The sequence below is a fragment of the Fistularia commersonii genome, chromosome 24 (genome assembly GCF_037954325.1).
Source record: "Fistularia commersonii isolate RoL2024-O1a breed Wild chromosome 24, RoL_Fcom_v1.0, whole genome shotgun sequence".
Classification (NCBI taxonomy): domain Eukaryota; kingdom Metazoa; phylum Chordata; class Actinopteri; order Syngnathiformes; family Fistulariidae; genus Fistularia; species Fistularia commersonii.
In genome coordinates this window covers 1,903,366-1,927,706 of record NC_141307.1, presented here as the reverse complement: position 1 = coordinate 1,927,706, position 24,341 = coordinate 1,903,366, and the positions used below count along the sequence as shown (strand labels likewise).

Sequence of the window (24,341 nt, the reverse complement as noted above, 5' to 3'; positions counted from 1 at the left end):
AAACAATGTTAAGTGGAAAGTTTGTGGCTCCCAAGCAGTTTGTGGCTTGGCAACCACTGCTGCCTCAAAAAGCAATTCCCAGTTCAGAGACCACGCAGCACTCAGCTGGCGCCACCCAGGACCAATAGGGGACGGCAACTGGTTACCATTTACTAAATGCTCTCAGCTGCTCAACTGCCTGCAACATACAGAGGGAAACTGAGCCACAGATGAACAAACAGGTGCTGCAGGGAGACCAACTTGCACCTCACAGGTTACAAAGCCAAGAGGACCAGGGGTTCCTGCTCAACGGGTCTAGTTTCAAAAACTTTGGAAAACAGAAAGTGTATTCCAACAGGGAACAGACGCCACTCTGACACCAAATTTCTCCAGACATGAACTGAGTGCAAAGGAAGTTTCTCATCTCAAATCTTTGGACTCATCCAGCCGTTCCACAGTAGCTATCGGGAAACAAAACTGAGCTGGTGTCATGTACCTGATGAAACTAGAGTTGGAACTAAAAGTGTCACTAGCCAATATATCATGGACTGTCTTAATAAAACAGCTTTAAACAAATCTAAATTCATCAGTTGAGATTAATTGAATCATGCTTGCTTGCAACTCATGGGTCTTGAGTGCACCTGGACAAAAGCAACTTTGCAAGAATCTTACAGTCTACCATGGACATCACTGTCTGTTAGAGACAAATGAATGTTGCATTCAGATTCAACTAGCACACAATCAAAAGGTTAAAACTGCTGGAGGAATCTTTTTGGGAGTAGAGGAGCAAAAACAGTCTTCCATAAGGCTAAACCAAGAAAAGGAATTGCCGGGGGTCGGGCAGAAAACAGTGCAAGGCAAAAACTAACGTGTTAAGTTATCCAACAAGGAAGCAAACCCCGCAACCACATGAACTCTGGTTCTTCTTCCCTTCCCCGACACTAAGTAAACCTCAAATATCTTCAAAGCACACCAACTCAATGTGTGCAAGACACCTCTCACTGGCTTCGCCTCAATAAACCCATTTGTAAGTTAAAATAAAATCAGAACAAGAACTCACCAAAGACACCAGTCCACAAGCACACTCTAAACAAACACATCAGAACTGAAAGACAAAACAAAAATGTCCTTGCTCAGGCAAGAAAGACCATGCAGCACTGTCCTGGCGTCTCTCAGACACCACGTCATGGCCGGTATTTAAAAGCCCGGCGTCCTGGCAGGGACCAATAGGAGGCCGCGACCAATTAGCGTTTACTACACGCTCTCACCAATTACCTGCAACATAGAATTAGATCAGATCAACTTTATCCATCTCCAGAGGGGAAATTCATTTTTCACGGCAGTGAAATAGTTATAATGTAAAAAAATAAAAAACCATATGTAGTATAAATATAAATAGAGAGACAAAAGATAGCAAGACATCCACAAATACAACAGACAACAGATACAACAACAACATCAGGGATAAGAATGGGCAACATAAAGGAATAGTAAGGGTGAAAAATACACAACCAGAACCAAACAGCGATACGAAAGGAGTGAAAATAATAAATCGATGTAAATCGATATAAATCGTGACAATTTATGAAGAAAATAAAGAGACAGACAGAATTAAAGATCTTGAGAAAAAATCCAAAATCCAAAACCAAAAAAAAAAAAAAACAGAAAAAAACTGAATGCTGCTGACAGAGTGTGTCAGCCAGGATTGTATTGGATTGGATTGATCTCTCATTAGAGCACTTGCTCACTTTCAAAATTTCTTATGTGCGTTTGTGTCAAAGTAGAGCTATTTTTTGCCGAAGTTGGTTTTCATTTACATCACATTCATTTAGCAGACGCTTTTATCCAAAGCGACTTACAAAAAGTGCAATTCAGTCATCGAAGATCCAAAGTACCAGTAGTCGGTATTCGGAAGTCACCGCTCTACCAAATAGCCGTCTCAAATCCATATTCATACATACATTCAAATTTTTTATTTTTTATTTTTTTGTTTTGTGGGGGGCAAAGTGCGATGAGCGGGGTAGTGCTTGGTGAAGAGGTATGTTTTCGGGCGCCCTCGTCACAGGCGACCGAGACCCGGTCGGTTTCAAAGACATCCGGGATTCTTTTCGATGACCCCAGGGGACGAACGCCCCGCCACCAAAATCACGTACGCACGTATCCCAGTTCAAAATATGCAGCCATTTTATGCCGTCACAAGTGTTGGAAAGGCAGTCTAAAAGGATGTCACAAAGTACCGTTTTGTACGACAACAAGGTGGTCAGTCAGCAAAACTCACACGTACACTATTACATATTTTTTATTCGAGAATTGAGATATACACAGCCAGACAAAATTACAGCTAAATAACTTCCATTCTTGCACGGCGTCCGACTCGAGCTCCGGGGAGCAGGCAGCAGCATCGGCCACCAGGGGGCCGAACCGGGTCCGGCAGGGAGGTCGCGGGCGGAAGAGTCGTCCTTCTCCTGCACCAGCCGGTTGTTTCTTCTGCAGCGCTGGCATCCGCTTCCGGGTGTCACGATGCTCCTCCGGCTTAGGAAGGGAAAAAAAAAAAAGGTCACGAGCACTCGTTAAACTTTCGGAATACAGCTGGGGGCGGCGGCGCACCTGCGGCTCATCAGGCCTCGTCAAGACGGGGACAAGAGGAGTCTGCCTGCGACCGCTCAAGCCAGATCATCGGTTGTTCCTCGCTAGTTCATGATTGACCATGTGGTGATCCTATTGAGAAGAAGTGTCCTTTACTGCTCCTGTTGTCAGCTTTTGAACCAACTAGAGGCGCAACTGTCTCCCCACGCTTGACTTTTGCGACGCCCACCAGGGAGACGCATGTAAGACCCCGTCGATCACAGTGTGCCGTTATGTGTTTGTGAAAGGTCGTGTCTGAGGCGCCTCCCCTGTTCAGAGCTGTTTTTTTTTTTCTGTTTTGACAGCCGGCTTCTTTGACTCCCGTCTCACACCATCGGTATCCTCTGGCCAGGATACGGAAATCTATAGAGTTTCTCTGAACACTGGTGACCTACGGTATGACTGTTCTTTCCTTTGTCGTCTTCCTTCCGTTCGAACTAAACAAATACCTGAGATTGACTTCTGTTAACTCACCAAATATGCACTTTTTTTTTTTTTCCCCCTGTCCAAGGTGGTGATGCCGATTTGGGTTTCCTCTGACGGGCGATCGTGACACCGTCCCTTCACATGCAGACCCCTTAGTCTCGTCTGCCGAAGAAGAACTTTACACTGCTTGACAAAGTAGTGACTGAACGAACAGAAAGTTCCCACTTGTCCACCAGTATCCTCTGCTCAGCCTTCAAACTGGCAAGCTCAAAAGTTTGGCCGTCCTTGAAATGACTTGTGTGGTTTTTATTGCCGTAAAGTGGCGTCATCCAGCAACCTTAATCTAACCATGGTGTTTTCAATATGACAATGTTATTCGGGGAGGTTTGGAGCGGTCTACTTTTTCTGTGAAATCACTGCATGTCGCCGCGGCGCCAGTGAGGGCAATGATTTTAAAGCGGTGCTGGGCTGCGTTGCCGTTGTATGAACTTGTGTGCACAGCCACCCAGGAGACTGCAGGGGCAGAACATGAGGACTGACTGACTGACTTGACCCTACCTGTGTGTCAAGGGGAAACATAACCCCAATTTTTTTTTTTTTTTTTTGGAAGGTGCGAGGTCTGGCAGGTCTAGATATATGTGCGCCTTATTTCTAAAAATATCATATTCTGTCAATTAAAGCCAGAACACACATAAGCATCAATCACCAGTCTGAACAGCTGGAAGTCTGATTTTAATGGACAATTTATTTACAAGCAAACACTCACCTCTTCTAAAACCAAGACCTTCTTATGAGGGGTGGACTGGTGTCCTATCAAGTTGCGCATCTTTTCTTTCTGATGAATTCATATAGAGATGAAAGTCAATATCACACACATTTGTGTGTGGAGGATAACTGAGCGGATAACTCAGTAAACTAACTTCCAAATGATATTTGGTGATTCTGATTTCTACGTGCTTTGTGTAAAGTTGGCCGAGTGTTTGAAAATAAAGTGAAATCCTGAAGCAAAACCAAAGTCCTGTTGCCTATTTTCTTTCTAGCTGACGCAGCATGCTTGCTGCAGCTCTGCATCCTGTCTGAGTGTTGCCTAAGTGCTTTTCTCTTCATGTAAGGTTATATACGTGCTGAACCTGACTGGTTACCTCAATCCCATAAGCTGCCAATGCCAAGTGTGGATACTGCTGGTTCGAGTCCAGCGCTGGTCAACAGCAACATTGGGTCCCGAACCTCAGTGAGAGCCGTCCCAGGATCCCCTGTGGTCGAAGCTCACAGATGGTGTAGTGGGATCAGCGACCTACCTTGCAACCGGTGGTCCAGGGTTCAAGTCTCCCTTTGCCAAATGAATCTAAGTGCAACTGTCTTTAATTTTTTTTCTTTCCCTCAGTGCTTTTTTCCTCTAAGTGTGACGTCATATAGGAAAAACCCGGATTTCCCTCTGTGACTGGTTAGCGCAGTGCCATAAGCCACTGACGCTGTATGTGATACCGCTGGTTCAAGTCCAGTACCAGTCACACAGCCACATCGGGTACCCGCCCGGTGGAAGGCCGACAACAGCCAGGTCGGGTCCCAACCCCGATACAAGGCCGACGTGGGGGAGTCAGGCGAAGCAAGGAGGAGGGCAGGAGGCAGACAGGCCGAGACAGGGAGGAGGGGGGGCCCCACTAACCAGGGCCCCCCGGGGGGACTTTGGGAGGAGCAAGAGGGGGGCATGTAAAGATGCACGGTAAAAACAAGCCTGCTATCAAATTTTTTTTTGGGGGGGGGGGGGGGGGGGGGGGTTTTCCATCAACATAGGGACCCCAGACACACAGTTGGAGGGAGATGGATACTTTATTGATTTTCAGGAAAGATAAACATCAAACAAGATACAGGAAAAAGTATTTAAATTAAAATCAAGTTGGCTGCTAACTAAAGTTAGGAGAAACACATGATTAAAATACAAAAAAGCTTCAACACTTTGCTAACTTTACACAAAACTAGCCCCATGGCACTCTTAGGCGCTCACTGCACCTACAAGCACAAACACAACATTTAGCATTGCACTGTCAAACACCTTACAATTAAACACAAAGAAATCACAGAAAAATGTCACAACCCAACATCTTACTGACTTCAGTAAAGTCACTGCTGTTATTTTTTTAAGCACAAAATAACATGACACAAAATTATCAAGAAAAATCAAAGACGTCGCTTACCATTCATTTGCCAAGCACTTGTATGTACATTTGTGGACTCAGAGGACAATCTGAAAAACACACATTCTCATCACACCTTGCAAAACAAACATGACAATGACATTCCATCAAGGCTTCTCTTACTGTCAAGTTTCTTTCTGGATGCAAATTCACAGTCTGCATTGAAATACAACAAACACTTCAGTAGCCAGTCATCTTTAGCAATAAACAATTTGTATTATTGAGTCTATTATTGGTATATTAAGCCAAATTTTAGTTTGCCATTCAAATGGGAGCACCCAAAGGAACACATGCAATCCCAAGAGTTGTTTGACAAGACAGGATTACTTATTTCCTTCCAGAGACTACAAAGATATCGGATTTGAACCAGTACCCTTCTGTTTCAGTCAGGATCAGCCCACTGACACCAGATCTCACAACATGCACCAAATATTACACAAATGCACTGTGATCCTTCCCACCAAGCTGATTTGAAGTCTATATATGCAGTAACAGAACCTGAGTCCAACAGCTATATATTTGAATAAATGGGAATATATCTTGCGGCCTTCAAAATCAAAGACCAGCTAGTAGAAGACAGTCCAAGAAACCACATGAATGTCAGAACATTTCAACCTACAAAAGTTGACCTCACGTGTACAAGATGTAGTCTACCTCCGCTCTTAAGTCACCTAGAAAATGTGTTCGGTTAAGCCATTTCCATCCTTTTTGCAAAGTCTACCACCATCTTTCTCTCCACAAACCTATGCCCAATATCAAATCACCACTTCATCTAACTCCCATCCTACCTACAGGTCATAGCCGCTAACATTGAGCATCACAGCTTTAAGTCGGACTTTTTCACCTTCAGAACATTCCTCAAAGTCCTCCATCAACACAACTCCAATTCTCTGCCTGTCAGCACAACAAAATCTGCCAAGTATCTCGCTTTGCACCTGTTCTCCTGTACATCCACTTTCCTTTCCTCTCCTTGCACCCACAGCAGCCCAATTTCCAACGGTACCCTGTGGGCCATCAGCACCGATGGCAGTAGTTAACCTGGGCCTTCTGTGTCACTTGTTTAACATGTCAAGTCGCATGTTTGGTTATGGCGCAAGTATCTGATGCAACCCTATGCACTCAGGGAGCCAAAACAATAGGAACAAATGCAGACAGGAGTTGCAAGAAAGCATATTTATTAACACTGTGCAAAAACAATGGTACAAAGTGGAACGTCCTTGGCTCCAAAGCAGTTTGTGGCTTGACAACCGCTGCTGCCTCCAAAAGCAATTCCCAGTTCAGAGACCACGCAGCACTCGCCGGCACCATCCAGGACCAATAGGGGACGGCAACTGGTTACATTTACTAAACGCTCTCCGCGGCTCAGAACTACCTGCAACAGAGGGAAACAGTGCCAATTGAACAGATTAACAAACAGGTGCTGCAGTGAAACAGACGTACACCTCAGTGTTACAAAGCTGAGGGCTAGAGCTTCCTTCTCAATGAATCTAGTTTGAGACTCCGGAATTCAGAAAATTGTTTTCCTACAAGGAATGAACAGCCACTTTAACAATCTGACATGAACGGTGTGCAAAGTTACAACTCAAATCTTTGGACTAGTACAGCCGTTCCACAGTAGCTATCAGAAAAGAGCAAAACAAAACCAAGCAGAGCCTGTGTCATGTACCTGAAACTAAAAGCAAATACAACTGGAGCGTCACTAACAAAGATTTAATTAACTGTCCCAATCAAAGCAAATCTAAGTTTCAGTAAAGACTAACTGAATCATGCTTACTGTCAATTAATTAGTCCTTAACACAGCAACAGAAAAACTTCAAGCATCTTATAAATTCTACCACAGACAAGACTGCAATTTAGAAACAATAAGTGTTGCAGTCAGATTCAACTAACTCATGCAACAAAAAGGTGAAAACTATTTGCGGAACCTTTTTGGGAGTAGAGGGGCAAAAACATTGCCGTAAAAAAAAAAAAAAAAAACCAAGAAACTTCAGTCATGTGAAAACAGTCTTCCATTAGCAGCGCAAGCCAAAAACTGATGGGTCAATTTAGCGAGCACCGCAACCACACAAACACTGGTTCCTTCTTATCTTCCCCAATACTACGACACTTCTCCCCGGCATTGTCTCAATACACCCAAATGCCCCAAAAACAATTAGAAGAATAACTCACCGAAGATCCCAGTCCAAGAGCACAGCCCAAACTAATGCATCAGAGCTGAAAGACAAAACAAAAGTGTGCTTCCCCGGTCAACCAAGACCACACTGCACTCACCTGTCTCTCCCCCAGAGTCCTGGTGTTTCCTGGAAATGATGTCACGGCCAGTATAAAAAGCCCAGCGTCCTGGCAGGGACCAATAGGAGGCCGCATTTACTAAACGCTTTCACCTGCTGCACATCACCTGCAACATGGAGTAAGATCTGATCCACTGTATTCATCTCTAGAGGGGAAATTCCTTTTTTTCACACCAGTGTAAAAGTTATAAAGGAATAAAGGAATAAAGTTGATCCGATCTTATGTGTTGTAGGAAATTCGCAGCAGGTGAAAGCGTTTAGTAAATGCTAATTGGTCGCGGCCTCCTATTGGTCCGTGCCAGGATGGCAGCCTTTTTATACCGGCTGCGACGTCATTTCCAGGAGATGCCGAGGCTCTGAGGAGAACCTGCTGAGTGCTGGATGGTCGCTTTCGGCTGTGGAATTGCAAGAGGTGTCTTGCACACATTGAGTTGCTGCGCTTCATCTTAGAGTCGAAAGGTAAGAAGGAACCAGAGGTTGCGCTTTAATTTTTTCCTTCAATTCAACTTATTTACTGCTTGGTTTTTGCTGCCTTTTTCCACCCCATTTTTGGATCTTTGGGGGAACAAAGACCGTTTTGCTCTGCTTTTTTTTTTTTTTTTTTTTTTTTTTTTTTTTCTTCCCTGTCCAAGTAGGTGTTGCTGATTCGTCTCCTCTGATGGGCGATCGTGACCCCGTGCCTTCACAAGCGACTCCTCAGGCTCGTCTGTACGGAACGCAATGCTTGGCTTTCGTTTGGATCACCACCTCTGGATGTCAGTCGGTATGTTTGCATGATTCTCCTTTCAATGTATGTGAGGTGGAGAAACAGTTCATTTTGGGAGGGTAGAGTGACACGAGTGGCCCTGAGACATTTGGACATTGTTATTGCAAACTGTCCTGAGTGACAAGATGCAGTCTTAGTATTCTGCATGAACTGCAACAGGGCTCAGAATCAGGCTGTGGGAAAACCAGCAATACTGCCTAGGAGGTGGTACCAGAGGTGTAGACAAAGTCTGATGTGTTTGTAAAAGTGACAGTATAACATTTGTTGCGTTTAAGAGTTGGTGCATTTAGAACCTGCCGATGTTGCTAGAAAAGCTTAGAAAACCAAAATGATGTTTGGCTGTTTCTTGCCATATGTCTGGCAATAAATGGGAGCAGCTCCCAAAAAGCTCTGGTTTTGTTCGATCTGCTCAGCTTTTCTGATAGCTACTGTGGAACGGCTGCATTAGCATGAGATTTGAGATACAACTTCCTTTGCACAGCGCTTGTCTGCTTGTTAAAGTGGTGTCTGTTAACCTATGGAAGTGCTTTAGTGTTGTAACTCTTTGCAGTGTATGTCGGTTTCACTGTCTGTTCATCTGTGGCTCTGTTTCCCTCTGTATGTTGCAGGTAGTTCTGAGCAGCTGAGAGCATTTAGTAAATGGTAACCAGTTGCCGTCCCCTATTGGTCCTGGGCGACGCCAGATACCCTCTGGGAGCTGCACCGTCTCTGAACTGGGAATTGCTTTTGGAGGAGGCAGCGGTTGTCAAGCCACAAACTGCTTAGGAGCCGAGGACTTTCTGCTTTTTACCATTGTTTTTGCAAATTTTGAATAAATACCCTTTCCTATAACTTGTGTCTGGATACTTTGGTTCCTCTTGTTTGGTCTCCCTGGCCTAGACAGACCTGATAAATGCACAAGTTGCATCAGTATTAACCTTGGACCAGTTAGTGGCGATAGCATACAGGGTGCCAAAGGAAATTGGACTGCTGTGGGTTCAAGGAGTGTGGAAGGAAAGGAAAGTCGCTGTCAGGAAGGGAGTTGGAGTTACCTTTAGGGAGGACTTTGAGGAATGTTCTGGAGGTGACGTATCAGACTTGAGTCTGAAATTGAAGAAGTGATGGGAGTTAGATGAAGCGGTGGGTAGGTTTGGTATCCAGCATAGACTTTAGTAAATACATTTTATTAAGATGACTCATGAGCAGAGGTAGACGACCTCTTGTATATGTGAATGAAATGTTGTCGACATGCATGTGGTTTCTTGGAACGTCGTCTACTAGCTGGTCTTTGTGAATCTAGTCACTATATAGCTGTTGGACACAGGATGTAAAATCTGTCTCAAAGCAGGTTCTGCTCCTGCATAGATCTATATATATATACTTCAAATCAGCTTGGCAGGAAGGATCCCAGTCCATTTGCTTCATATTGCAAATGCTTATGTAGATTTATGTTTACCAGATCAGGCATCAGCAGTCTAATCTTCTGAAACAGAAGGGCACTGGTTCAAGTCCATGTATATAGTATATATCTTTGTCGTCTGTAAATAGAGAAGTAGTTCTGTCTTATCTGTAAAACAGCTCAATGGATTGCATGTATTCCTCGGGATGCTCCTGTTTGAATGGCAAACTAAAAATTGTCTTGATATACCAAAAGTAGACTCAATGTGGACATTCACAAATATTAAATAGTCAAATATGCAAATTGTCACTAAAGATGTCTGGCCACTGAGGTGACTGTTGGGTTTTGATACAGACTGTGAATTAGCATCCATAAACAAGGTTGAAGGTAAAAGGCTTGATGGAACGTCATTGTATTGTTTGTTTTGCAAAGTGTGATGAGAATGTGTGTTTTTCAGATTGTCCTGAGAGTGGAGAAATGTACATCCCAAGTGTTTGTAAATATAATGGTAAGTGATGTCTTGAATTCTTGTTGTAAATTTTGTATAATGTTATTTAGTGTTAAGCACAATGTTAATTGCTGATATTTAAGATGAATTGTTGTGTAGTTGAGGAGGTTTTCTTTGTATGTGTTGAAATGAAAGTATTGTTTGAGAGTGCATCTCTAATTGTTGTTTGTGCTTGTTGCAGGTGTGGTGAGGCCAGAAGTTGTGCATGTAAGAGTGATGTGCACTCTGGCTAGCTTTGCAAAAATGAATAAAGTATGTATCCCCCTCCAAATGTGTGTGGGGCCCCTATGTGTAATATTCCAAAAAGTAAAATTTAGAAATTTCTCTAGCAGGGCTGTTTCTACAGTGCTCGTCTGCCTGCCCCCCTCTTTCTACCCCCAAAGTCCCCCCGGGGGGCCCTGGTTAGTGGGGCCCCCCCTCCTCCCTATCTCGGCCTGTCTGCCTCCCGCCCTCCTCCTTGCTTCGCCTGACTCCCCCACGTCGGCCTTGTATCGGGGTTGGGACCCGACCTGGCTGTTGTCGGCCTTCCACCGGGCGGGTACCCGATGTGGCTGTGTGACTGGTACTGGACTTGAACCAGCGGTATCACATACAGCGTCAGTGGCTTATGGCACTGCGCTAACCAGTCACAGAGGGAAATCCGGGTTTCTCCTATATAACGTCACACTTAGAGGAAAAAAGCACTTAGGGAAAAAAAAAAAAAAATTGTACTTAGATACATTTGGCAAAGGGAGACTTGATGTAGGCAATATTGACCAGTGCTGGACTCGAACCAGCAGTTTCCAAATGCAGTGTCGGCAGCTTATGGCACTGAGCTAACCGGTTGGTTTCCCAATTTTGGGTTTCACGTATACAACCCTACTCTTAGAGAAAAGCACTTAGAGGGAAAAAAAAATCTTCGGCAAGATGCAGAGCATGCTGTGTCAGGTAGAAAGTAAATAGGCAAAAGGACTTAGGATTTGATTCAGAAAACACTTGGAAAGAAAAAATGACCAAATGTCGATGAGACACTGAGCTTTCCGGTCAGGTGCAGAAATCCAGTTTGCATGTGTCTAACTTTACACTTAGAGAAAAATACTTAGGAAAAAAAATGGATGGAGCACTTAGGTTTTGAACCACATAGGACCCCCGGGGCACTGATTTTGCACATGTATACTTTATTTTACTTTAGCATAAAAAAACATTTTTCTAACTTTACACAAAACACTTAAGGGGGGGGGATCACCAAATGTCATTTCTCCACACACAAATGTGTGCACGTATAAAAACATACCTGCAACCGTATTTTGTCGGTCTGGGAACGGAACCTTCTCCACAATGTGGATACTGACTTGTATATCCAGAAATCTCTGAATTCATGGAAAGGAAAAGATCAACTTGACAGAACCAGTCCTGAAGAGTTGTGTGTCAATAAATTGTCCGACTGGTGATTGATGCTCATGCGTGTTCTGGGTTTATTTGACCAAATCAGACGTTTTACAAATGATGGCACTTACATCTATGTGGACCTTCAGCCTGTGATACAGTAAAGTTTATTTACATTTTGGTCCAAAAAATTGGGGTGTGTTTCCCCTTCACACCCAGGTAGGGTCAAGTTGTCTTCCCGCTCCTGCAGATATAATATCATACAACAGCACCACGACCCAGTCGGGGATCAGCATCCGCAGGTCTCGCCCTCATGTGGCGGTCGAGGTCTTCCTTCGGACGTGAGCGCCGACCACTGAGTTTCTCTCCCTGCAGCTTCCTTGCGAATCCATAAAGTTTCATGACGAAGGCGCCGCGCTTGTGAGCCCAGAACTTACCTGTAGGTAATAAACTATACAGACTCATGGAGTTCTTTAGCATCCATACACACATTTTAAATTTGGTTTTCTTGAACTAATTTCGGCTAAGTTTAGCCCTCAGCTGGTGGTTTCAGAAGTTCAGGTGAGCGTGTTCCCGAGGAGCAACTCCATTCAAAATAGGCTCTTTCACGACGGAGGAGCTTCAGCTGAAAGAAACAATTCAGCTTTGCCAGAATAGTCTGCAGACAATGAGTCCACGACACGGCGAGGCTGAGAGCCTCACTGGGACAAAGATATTTGCAGTGAAGAAACAGTCAAAGTCAAACATCGCGATGGAGGTCACCCTGACTCCTCCATAGAGGACGTATCCGACGGCAACCAGAACAGCCATCATGGCTTCCATTTCGTCCATATTTTCCACTGGAAAAGTCACTTCCTACTTTGGCTTCGCTGCATGTTTTGCAGAGCAGACGTTCAAGAACCACATTGCTTTTACTTTGGTGAGGAGATGCCATGATAAGGCGTTAGCATGTTAGCATCAAATTAACACTACCACAGTTTTACTGTTAGAGCGTGTACGGGCAGAGCATGATGCAGAAAAAAGGTTAAATATCTAATTTGCGGTGTGCAGCTTAAAAACATGCAGACACATCCTGGTCATTTCTGACCAGTCAATGAACGATTGAACTTTGAATCAAACAGGCCAAAATGCAGACGGAAATCTTTCACTTTGAGATTGACTTGCAGTATTTCTAAGTGCAATATTTAGAAGAAACACTGTAGATTATCTTTGCACTAAAGAGTCACTGCGTCAGACTGAGTCAAACGTAGAAAAATGTTTAACAGGAAAAGGATAAACTTAAAAGGATTTTAAAAAATAAAGTGACACTGATATCAGGGTGTACAACGACACTTTATTTTCACAGCAGGAAAACTACAAGCATTTAAAATTGCAACAGGTAAAGACATTGCTAACTTTACACAAAAGTAAACCTATTGTACACACTACCTTGCTTGTGTTGGACAGGCTTCTTCTGGGGCTCAGGATCCTTGTCAGGACGCCTACAAGACCAAACACAACATTTATGGACGTCATCTGAAAGAACACTTTAGAAATGAATGCATTGATTTAACCACGGCCGTAACCTGACATGTAACTCCTGCAGCTCTGAGGCAGAGCCACTAACACTGAGCATCACATCTGCAGTTTCTACTTTCACCTCCAGAACATCACCTTAAGTCCTCCTTCTCTTCACATGAAGAACTGGTCCCAAACAGTCTTCAGGACTGCAAACAGATGAGCACAGGTACAAAGATCACTGGGGAGGAGAATCTGAAACTTATTGAAGCACTGAAGTCTGCAGCAACACTTGCATTGAAGACAAACAAGGACAATAACTCACCAGAGCTCTCAGGACATAAACACTCCAAACAAATGCATCAGATCTGAAAGACAAAACAAAAAGTAGTTTTTCATCACCAAAAGAAAAAAAATAAATTTAAAAAAAAAAAAAAAAAAAAAAAAAAAAAAGGCAGTAATTTCCCAGTGAACCTCAACCTCTCAGCTGGCTCTCCACAGAGATCAGGCGTCGCCCAAAATGACGCCAGTATAAAAAGCCCAGCGTCCTGGCAGGGACCAATAGGAGGCCGCATTTACTAAACGCTTTCACCTGCTGCACATGACCTGCAACATGGAGTAAGATCTGATCCACTGTATTCATCTCCAGAGGGGAAATTCCTTTTTTCACACCAGTGTAAAAGTTATAAAGGAATAAAGGGATAAAGTTGATCCGATCTTATGTGTTGTAGGAAATTCGCAGCAGGTGAAAGCGTTTAGTAAATGCTAATTGGTCGCGGCCTCCTATTGGTCCGTGCCAGGATGGCGGCCTTTTTATACCGGCTGCGACGTCATTCCCAGGAGATGCCGAGGCTCTGAGGAGAACCTGCTGAGTGCTGGATGGTCGCGTTCGGCTGTGGAATTGCAAGAGGTGTCTTGCACACATTGAGTTGCTGCGCTTCGTCTTAGTGTAGGAAGGTAAGAAGGAACCAGAGGTTGTGCTTGACTTTTATTTACTGCATGGTTTTTGCTGCCTTTTTTTTCTCCCTGTTTTTGGATCTTTGGCGGAACAAAGACTGTTTTGCTTTTTTCTTTTTTCTGTCCAAGTATGTGTTGCCGATTCGTCTCCTCTGATGGGCGATCGTGACCCCGTGCCTTCACAAGAGACTCCTCAGGCTCGTCCGTCCAGAACGCAATGCTTGGCTTTCGTTTGGATCACCACCTCTGGATGTCAGTCGGTATGTTTGCATGATTCTCCTTTCAATGTATGTGAGGTGGAGAAACAGTTTATTTTGGGAGGGTAGAGCGACACGAGTGGCCTTTAGACATTTGGACATTGCTATTGCAAACTGTCCTGAGTGACAAGATGCAGTCTTAGTATTCTGCATGAACTGCAACAGGGCTCAGAATCAGGCTGTGGGAAAACAGGCAATACTGCCTAGGAGTTGGTACCAGAGGTGTAGACATATTCTGATGTGTTTGCAAAAGTGACAGGATAACATTTGAGAGTTGGTGCACCGAGAACTTGCCAACATGGGAGCTGATGTTGCTAGAAGAACTTTGAGAACCAAAATGGTGTTTGGCTGTTCTTGGACTTTTTATTGGTCATTACTGTGGAACGGCTGTATTAGCATGAGATTTGAGATACAACTTCCTTTGCACAGCGCTTGTCTGCTTGTTAAAGTGGCGTCTGTTAACCTATAGAAGTGCTTTAGTGTTGTAACTCTTTGCAGTGTATGTCGGTTTCACTGTCTGTTCATCTGTGGCTCTGTTTCCCTCTGTATGTTGCAGGTAGTTCTGAGCAGCTGAGAGCATTTAGTAAATGGTAACCAGTTGCCGTCCCCTATTGGTCCTGGGCGACGCCAGATACCCTCTGGGAGCTGCACCGTCTCTGAACTGGGGAATTGCTTTTGGAGGAGGCAGCGGTTGTCAAGCCACAAACTGCTTAGGAGCCGAGGACTTTCCGCTTTGTACCATTTTTTGCAATTTTGAATAAATACCCTTTCCTGTAACTTGTGTCTGGATACTTCCGTTCCTCTTGTTTGGTCTCCCTGGCCTACACGGACCTGATAAATGCCATGAATGAATGCACAAGTTGCATCAGACATAACTTGTGCCTTGAAAGGAAAGTCTGATGCAGAGAAGGAAGGTGGATGAGCAGGTGCAAAGCTAAAGACTTGGCAGAGTCAGTTGTACTGACAGGAAGTGACTTGGCGATGCCTTGAGGAATGTTTTTGAGGTGAAAGTCAGGCTTAATTCTGAAACGGTGGGTAGGTTTGGTGTCCAGCATAGGCTTTAGTGAATAAATTTTATCAGGTGACTTAAGAGCGGAGGTAGATATCTTGTCTAAGATCATCTGAGGTTCAGTGAGTAACTATTTTGCAGATTGAAATGTTCTTGCTGACATGCATGTGGTTTCTTGGAATGTCGTCTACTAGCTGGTCTTTGTGAATCTAGTCACTATATAGCTGTTGGACACAGGATGTAAAATCTGTCTCAAAGCAGGTTCTGTTCCTGCATAGATCTATATATATATATATATACTTCAAATCAGCTTGGTGTGAAGGATCCCAGTGCATTTGCTTCATATTTTGCACATGTGTATGTGGATTTATGTTTACCAGATCAGGCATCAGCGGGCTGATTTTCTGAAACAGAAGGGCACTGGTTCAAGTCCATGTATATAGTATATATCTTTGTAGTCTCTGTAAATAGAGAAGTAATTGTGTCTTATCTGTAAAACAGCTCAATGGATTGCATGTATTCCTCGGGATGCTCCTGTTTGAATGGCAAACTAAAAATTGTCTTGATATACCAAAAGTAGACTCAATGTGGACATTCACAAATAGTCAAATATGTAAATTGTCACTAAAGATGTCTGGCCACTGAGGTGACTGTTGGGTTTCAATGCAGACTGTGAATTAGCATCCATAAACAAGGTTGAAGGTAAAAGAAGGCTTGATGGAACGTCATTGTATTGTTTGCTTTGCAAAGTGTGACGAGAATCTGTGTTTTTCAGATTGTCCTGAGAGTGGAGAAATGTACATCCCAAGTGTTTGTAAATATAATGGTAAGTGATGTCTTGAATTGTTGTTGTTAATTTTGTATAATGTTATTTAGTGTTAAGCACAATGTTAATTGCTGATATTTAAGATGGATTGTTGTGTAGTTGAGGAGGTTTTCTTTGTATGTGTTGAAATGAAAGTATTGGTTGACAGTGCATCTCTAATTGTTGTTTGTGCTTGTTGCAGGTGTGGTGAGGCCAGAAGTTGTGCATGTAAGAGTGCCAAGGCAGTGTGTGCACTCTGGCTAGCTTTGCAAAAATCAATAAAGTATGTACCCCCTCCAAATGTGTGTGGGGCCCCTATTTTCCAAAAAGTAAAATTTAGAAATTTCTCTAGCAGGGCTGTTTCTACAGTGCTCGTCTGCCTGCCCCCCTCTCTCTACCCCCAAAGTCCCCCCGGGGGGCCCTGGTTAGTGGGGCCCCCCCTCCTCCCTATCTCGGCCTGTCTGCCTCCCGCCCTCCCCCTTGCTTCGCCTGACTCCCCCACGTCGGCCTTGTATCGGGGTTGGGACCCGACCTGGCTGTTGTCGGCCTTCCACCGGGCGGGTACCCAATGTGGCTGTGTGACTGGTACTGGACTTGAACCAGCGGTATCACATACAGCGTCAGTGGCTTATGGCACTGCGCTAACCAGTCACAGAGGGAAATCCGGGTTTCTCCTATATAACGTCACACTTAGAGGGGAAAAAACACTTAGGAAGAAAAAAAATTGTACTTAGATACATTTGGCAAAGAGAGACTTGATGTAGGCAATATTGGACAGTGCTGGACTCGAACCAGCAGTTTCTACATGCAGCGTCGGCAGCTTATGGCACTGAGCTAACCAGTTAGGGTGACTTTTCCGGGTTTCATGTATACAACCCTACTCTTAGAGAAAAGCACTGAGAAGGGAAAATAAAAACTCTTAGGCAAGATGCAGAGCATGCTGTGTCAGGTAGAAAGTAAATAGGCAAAAGGACTTAGGTTTTGATTCAGAAAACACTTAGAAAAGAAAATCACCAAATGTCGATGAGACACTGAGCTTTCCGGTCAGGTGCAGAAATCCAGTTTGCACGTGTCTAACTTTACACTTAGGAAAAAAAATGGATGGAGCACTTAGGTTTTGAACCACATAGGACCCCCGGGGCACTGACTTTGCACATGGATACTTTATTTTACTTTAGCATTAAAAAAAAAAAACATTTTGCTGACTTTACACAAAACACTTAGGAGGGGAAAAAAAAATAATCACTAAATGTAATTTCGTCATACACAAACGTGTGCACGTATAAAAACATACCTGCAACCGTATTGTGTCGGTCTGGGAATGGAACCTTCTCCACAATGTGGATACTGACTTGTTTATCCAGAAATCTCTGAATTCATCGAAAGGAAAAGATCAACTTGACAGAATCAGTCCTGAAGAGTTGAGTGTCAATAAATTGTCCGACTGGTGATTGATGCTTATGTGTGTTCTGGGTTTATTTGACAGAATTAGACGTTTTACTAATGATGGCACTTACATCTATGTGGGCCTTCAGGCTGTGATACAGTAAAGCTTATTTACATTTTGGTCCAAAAAATTGGAGTCGTGTTTCCCCTTCCCACGCAGGTAGGGTCAAGTCAGTCTTCCTGCAGACTCTGGAGGGCCAGTGGATGCAATTTCATACAACAGCACCGCGACCCAGTCAGGGATCAGCATCCGCAGGTCTCGCCCTCATGTGGCGGTCGAGGTCTTCCTTCGGACGTGAGCGCCGACCACTGAGTTTCTCTCCCGGCAGCTTCCTTGCGAATCCAAGACGGTTCACGACGAAGGCGCCGCACTTGCAAGCCGTCTCCTTGCCCAGCACTTACCTGCAGGTTCTGAACTCCTTTTCCTTTTAGTGTCATTCAACACTGAAAGGATGAACTATACAGACTCATTGCATTCTTTGGCATCACATGTACACATTTTAAATTTAGTTTCCCTGAACTAGCACTCAAAGCTTCCGTCGCTAACTTCCTGTTCAGCCCTCAGCTGGTGGTTCCAGGTGAGCGTGTTCTGAGGAGCAACTCTATTCTGCCGACGACTCAGAATTTAGCTAAACTGGCTTTTTCTTACAAGAAAAAAAAAGTGGAGCTTCAGCTGAAATCCAGAGAAACAATTCAGTTTTGCCAGAATAGTTTGCAGACAATGTGTCACGACATGGCGAGGCTGAGAGCCTCACCGGGACATTGATAGTCGCAGTGAAGAAACAGTCAAACATCTGTGGAGGTCACTCACCAGACTCCTCCATAGAGGACGTATCCAACGGCAACCAGAGCAACAGCCATCACGGCTTCCATTTCGTCCATATTTACCACTGAAAAGTCACTTCCTACTTTGGCTTCGCTGCATGTTTTGCAGAGCGGATGTTAAAGAAACGCATTGCTTTTACTTTGAGGGGACGCCATGATAAGGCGTTAGCATCAAATTAACTCCGCCACACTTTTACTGTTCTATAGCGTGTACGGGCAGAGCAAGTACTGTCAATGCTGTGACGCGATCCGTAATTGCATCGTATGATTGGCTGGACGCCGGGCAGAGTTTCACAGAAAAAAGGCTCCATAACTTATTAATTTGTGGTGCACTGAGTGTGCAGCTTAAAAAATGCAATAGACACATCCTGGTCATTTCTGACCAGTCAATGAATGTCTGAACTAAACAGTCCAAAATGCAGACAGAAATACTGCAAGTCAATCTCAAAGTGAAGGATTTCCAAGTGCAAGATTTTGAAGAAACACTGAAGATTATCTTTGCACTAAAGAGTCGCTGCGTCAGACTCGGAGTCAAACGTAGAAAAATGTTTAACAGGAAAAGGATGAACTAAAAAGGATTTTAAAAAATAAAGTGACACTGATATCAGGGTGTATAAGTACACTTTATTGTCACAGCAGGAAAACTACAAGCATTTAAAATTGCAACAGGTAAAGACACCTCAAACATTTTGCTAACTTTACACAAAAGTAAACCTGTTGTACACACTACCTTTCTTGTGTTGGACAGGCTTCTTCTGGGGCTCAGGATCCTCGTCAGGAGGCCTACAAGACAAAACAAAACATTTATGGACGGCGTCTGAAAGAACCTTGGAATTAAATACATTGGCCGTAACCTGACATTTAACTCCTGCAGCTCTGAGGCAGAGCCACTAACACTGAGCATCACATCTGCAGTTTCTACTTTCACCTCCAGAACATTACCTCAAGTCCTCCTTCAAGGAACTCCAGTTCTCTTCCCATGAAGAACAAAGAACCAGTCACAAACAATCTCCATGTGCCTAAACAGATGAGCACAGGTGCAAAGATCACCAGAGGTCAGAAACATATTTAAGCACATTTTCATTTAATAAAAAAAGTGCAAGTGCCAACTTACCCAATGAGGAAGCAAACACAGCAACCACACACTCTGGTCTCTTCTTACCTTAGGACACAAACATAAACCTCAAATATCTTGTGAATCTTCTCCCTGGCTTTGCTTCAAGCAGCCCAATTCCAAATTAAAAAAAAAAATAAAAGGAACAAAAACTCACCAGAGACCACAGGACACAAGCACTCTCCAAGCATCAGATCTGAAAGACAAAACACACCTCTGCTTCTCACCACAAAAAAAGCAGCAATTTCTCAGTGAACCTCAACCTCTCAGCTGGTTCTCCACGAAGATCTGGCGTCGCCCGGAAATGACGCCGGTATAAAAAGCCCAGCGTCCTGGCAGGGACCAATAGGAGGCCGCATTTACTAAACGCTTTCACCTGCTGCTCATTATCTGCAACATGGAGTAAGATCTGATCCACTGTATTCATCTCCAGAGGGGAAATTCCTTTTTTCACAGCAGTGTAATAGTTATAATGGAATAAAGGAATAAAGTTGATTTTATGTTATTCCATGTTGCAGGAAATTCACAACAGGTGAGAGTGTTTAGTAAATGCTAATTGGTCGCGGCTTCCTATTGGTCCCTGCCAGGACGCTGGGCTTTTTATACCAGCCGTGACGTCATTTCCTGCAGACGCCAGCCGAGCGCTGTCTGCTCTCTTTGGACTGAGGAATTGCAAGAAGTGTCTTGCACGCATCGAGTTGCTGCGCTTCATCTTAGTGTCAGAAGGTAAGAGGGGACTGCGATTGATTACACTTCAATTCAACTTTTATTTACTGCATGGTTTTTGCTGCTTTTCTTTTTTTGTCTCCCCATCTTTGGAGGAACAAAGACTTTTTTTTCTTTTTTTTTTTAAATCTCTACTTTTTTTTTTTTGGGAAACATGTGAACCAGGTTGTCAGGAACCACGGCCACGTTCCTGCGGATTTCCAGGGCGATCGATTTAACACCTTGTCCCACGTGCACCAAGAGCATCCACTTGGATTTGCTGTCGTTGCCTGAGGACGGGTGTCTGATGGAGCGGTTCTTGGCCGGCCACACCAGCAGGGTGGTCCAGACCTGAGTAGAGGACGGGTCTGTCTGAGAAGTCAGAAAGCAGGGGTTTCTAAACAGCTGGAGTGACTCTGAATGTTCTACAGATTCTGGGAAGGACAAACAAAGAAGTGCTGAAGGAAAAAAAAAAAGCTTTTTTCCAAATACTGTCAGCTCTTTTGTATTCTGATAACATATCAAAACCTTAATTTTGTTTTTTTGAGCACGACTGCTACTTTGCACTAAGAAAAGCATCGTGCTAAAGTTAACTTTGACTTCTTTAAAAAAGGGACAATTTACTGAGCTTTGCACTAAACTGTTCACCAAAAACCCTCTCGTCTCATCAAATATCAGCCTGTATCTGCGTGCATTTTTAGACTTCATACCTCATAGTTTCATGTGTCACTTTATTGCTAATTTGCACTCTATTTACTTCATTTCATGTCAACGTTGGCTGGTGAAAAATGTCTTCTCCATTCCTGTGTACGTCCAGGCACAGACATTTACGAAGCTGACTCTTGAGCAAAAAGTACTCGCCTTATTTTGGACCTTTTCTATAAGTGTGTCGGATCAGATAAGCGGACCACGCCTGCAGGAGCAGAGATGGTCGAAACTCCACGCATGCTTTCTGCCGTTCTTGTTTCTTTTTCTACCTTTGGGTGACTTGGAGGTCCTGGACAGGTTTGGCTGCTTCAGGCCCATCAGAGGCTCTGCCAGCTGGGCGCTCAGAGCAGACACACCTGAGGGACACCACACACACACAGCTCCTTCCAACCTGTCAGTTTAACTGAAAGTAAAGGGACATTAACTGATATTTGCTGGAGGAGAAAGTCAAGAGTCAGGTTTGCACAGGAGGACAGGGTTTATTCATGAAAAGGAGGTGAATACCAGTTTGTAGTCTTTGGCCAACAGCTTGGTGAACCACTGGTTGTATTCCAGGGACCTATTCAGGGGAACCAGGTCCGTGCAGGACACACACCTTGAAATCCATTGAACATTAAGCATGTACTTTCCCCAGAAACATGCAAGAGATTTGCAAAACACTGGGGAAAAATATATATATACCCAGTGGCCAATCACTACTTTCATCTACACATTTAGATTCCCTGAACCGAATAAGCGAAGCTTCCGCCGCTAACTTCCGGTTTAGCCCTTGGCTGCTTCTTCCGAAATACATCGAGTGATTCTACGTCTTTTAAATTGTAATGTTGACACAGATCCAAGTCAATCAAGTTGGAATCGTTCAACGAGTCATTCTCTGGCTTTTGAAATCAATAAAACGATCACCTGTGTTAATGTCGCGCCTTTCTCAACGCATTTCAAGGCAAGTTTTGGGAAAACTACGTCACGATAGCGCCGCCATACTTGCCATCTTCAAAACCAAGGAATCTCACAACAGCGCGGTTGGAATTATGGCGCCCTCTTGTGGACTGGCGGGGTAATTACAGCTAATTGGCATTATCAGTCCCGTTTACCGTCGGGTTCTAATGACCACTTTGGGGGGATTTCTTGCTCCTTTTTACCACAATTGTAGCAGATATTTTGTGATTTTGTGCATATTAAACATGATGCATTTTTGGACATTTCACGCATTGTCTTGAATGTCGATTTTTAAGCAGTGAAAGGTTGTCTTTTGAGAGTCCACGCCTGGCTAATTTGAACAGAGCGGAAGCATGGAGTATTTACAAATGTCTTTTCTGTCACCAAGCAAGGAGAAAAAAAGCAACATTAATCTGTCGTTATTCAAAGCCCCATTCAGCACCTCTTGTCGCTGTTCTGCAATGTAAAAAAAACACTAGAATTTCGAGAATAATTGTTGGTGATTATGAATGATTACAAAGGATGTTACATATAATCTTTATTCTAAAGCATTTAAAATCTAGGACTATCTTAAGGCAACACAACACCGTATTCAGCCCGATAAGAATGCCCTGTCTCAGAATAGGACAGAATCTGCACAGACTATCTGATAATAAGTATTATTGATTTCTGCAAATCACTGTCAAAATCTCACCTGAGAAGAAACAGCAACAGCGCCATCTTGTGGTCATTCTGAAGAAGACACTCATCCCAGCGAGGTTTGGAAGAAATACAAGAGTCGACCAGCTGTTTTTAACCTGAAAGAAAACCTTGAATCATCCTGCACTCGTTTGCAGAAGGCATGCTGCTGCGAAGATGGAAGGATGATGACGAGGGTTTCCACTTCTCAGCCACATGCTTGCCGTCCAGTTGTCCAGTCAGAATACATTCTGTCAACTCGATAAAAAGAAATAATAAACAGTGTTTGAATCAGTTTCATTCTCTTTCTTACTCGCACACACATGTAACTACTAGCACATGCAAAGTCTTCCCATTTCAACTGGACCCATCCTTTCACCTGCCCTGAGTCACAAACCAAGCTGCACTCAAATGTTTTATTTCACTGCTAACACTGCTCATATTCATAATGTTTACTATCATTATTTCCTATCAATACATATCCAAATGCACTGGGGACAGCAAAGTATGAATTTCACTGTACATGCGAAATACGTTGCCACACTGTGCATGTGACAAAAAATACTATGAATATTTAAAAAACAAATTAGTCCGCTATCCGTTACTCACCTGTATGTTCAGTTTCTTTTAAACTGTCATTCAACACAGAAGGGGAAAATTTGACACGCAATACCCACCCCGACCACCAGAGGGCGCTCAATATATTTTTCGCATCAGATCTACTTTTTGTTCTTTCTTTTATTGAACATAAATAGTATAAACAAATATACATATGTACAAATAAACATGGCAAGGTAGAATTTAATGTCAATGAAACAACCGGGGATGAGGAATGATAGGACATAAGAACATTTGTTCTGTATGTAATTACTGAACCGCTGGTTAACAGTGTTAAAGGTTTGTGAGAAATGTGCTAGAAGAAAAAGCAAATAAAAAAGTAGACTAAAAACAAAAACGGCAAAGAAGGATATATTATGTATTTAACTAGGTGGTTCATAAGGAATAGGCATCAGATCTACACATTTAGATTCCCTGAACCGAATAAGCGAAGATTCCGCCGCTAATTTCCGGTTTAGCCCTTGGCTGCTTCATCCGAAATACTTCGAGTGATTCTACGTCTTTAAAGCTTTAGAAATGTCACAGATCCAAGTCAATCAGGTTCTGAATCGTTCAACGAGTCATTCTCTGGCTTTCGAAATCAATAAAACGATCTCCTGTGATGTTATCGTACCTTTCTCAACGCATTGGGAGGCAAGTTTTGGGCAAACTCCGTCACGCTAGCGCCGCCATATTTGCTATCTCAAAAACCAAGGAATGTCACAACAGCGCGGGTGGAATCATAGCGCCCCCCTGTGGACTGGCGGGGTAATTGCAGCAAATCGGCATTTTCAGTCCTGTTCACCTTCGGGTTCTAATGACCACTTTGGGAGGAATTTCTTGCTCGTTTTTACCACAATTGTAGCAGATATTTTGTGATTTAATGCATTTTCAACATGGTGATTTTTTTTTGAGATTTCACGCATTGCTTTGAATGTCTTTTCGATTTTATAGCTGAAAGGTATAGGAACATGGAGGGAAAGATGGTGGACTTTGCAAAAAGGATGGCAATGTCTTTAGGGAATACACTTTATAAGGTGACTTCAGTGCACACAGATATCTTGTACAGATGAAGTTATTGGTGAGTGTAGCCAGATTGGATGGTTGTAGACAGATCTGGAAGCTGAAAGGCTCTGGATGAACAACTACAGCTAATGTGATCAGGGAGATGAGCACCTTGTCTGGATGAGTTCTGAATAAGAAAGTTCAAATGTTTCTGGTGATGGAAAGTGCCCCCGTGTCTTTGGGATATTGGCTCTGAGTCCAGACTGTAT

At 43.5% G+C, this 24,341-nt stretch overlaps 1 protein-coding gene and 1 long non-coding RNA gene across 5 annotated transcripts in view; both read right to left on the bottom strand.

Annotated features, from left to right (window-relative positions):
- The window catches only part of LOC147219636 (major histocompatibility complex class I-related protein 1-like), a 63,845-nt gene that overhangs the window by 32,032 nt on the left and 7,472 nt on the right, over positions 1 to 24,341 (bottom strand). The window lies entirely within an intron of this gene.
- Positions 18,947 to 23,766, bottom strand: LOC147219637 (uncharacterized). 3 transcript variants are annotated; one of them, XR_015108057.1, is made up of 4 exons: positions 23,702 to 23,766; positions 19,444 to 22,728; positions 19,272 to 19,348; positions 18,947 to 19,112 (listed from the first exon to the last, which is right to left on the bottom strand). It is a non-coding gene; the product is annotated as an uncharacterized LOC147219637 (long non-coding RNA). The 3 variants fall into 3 exon arrangements; XR_015108056.1 differs by having other exon boundaries at positions 19,272 to 22,728; XR_015108058.1 differs by having other exon boundaries at positions 18,947 to 22,248; positions 22,487 to 22,728.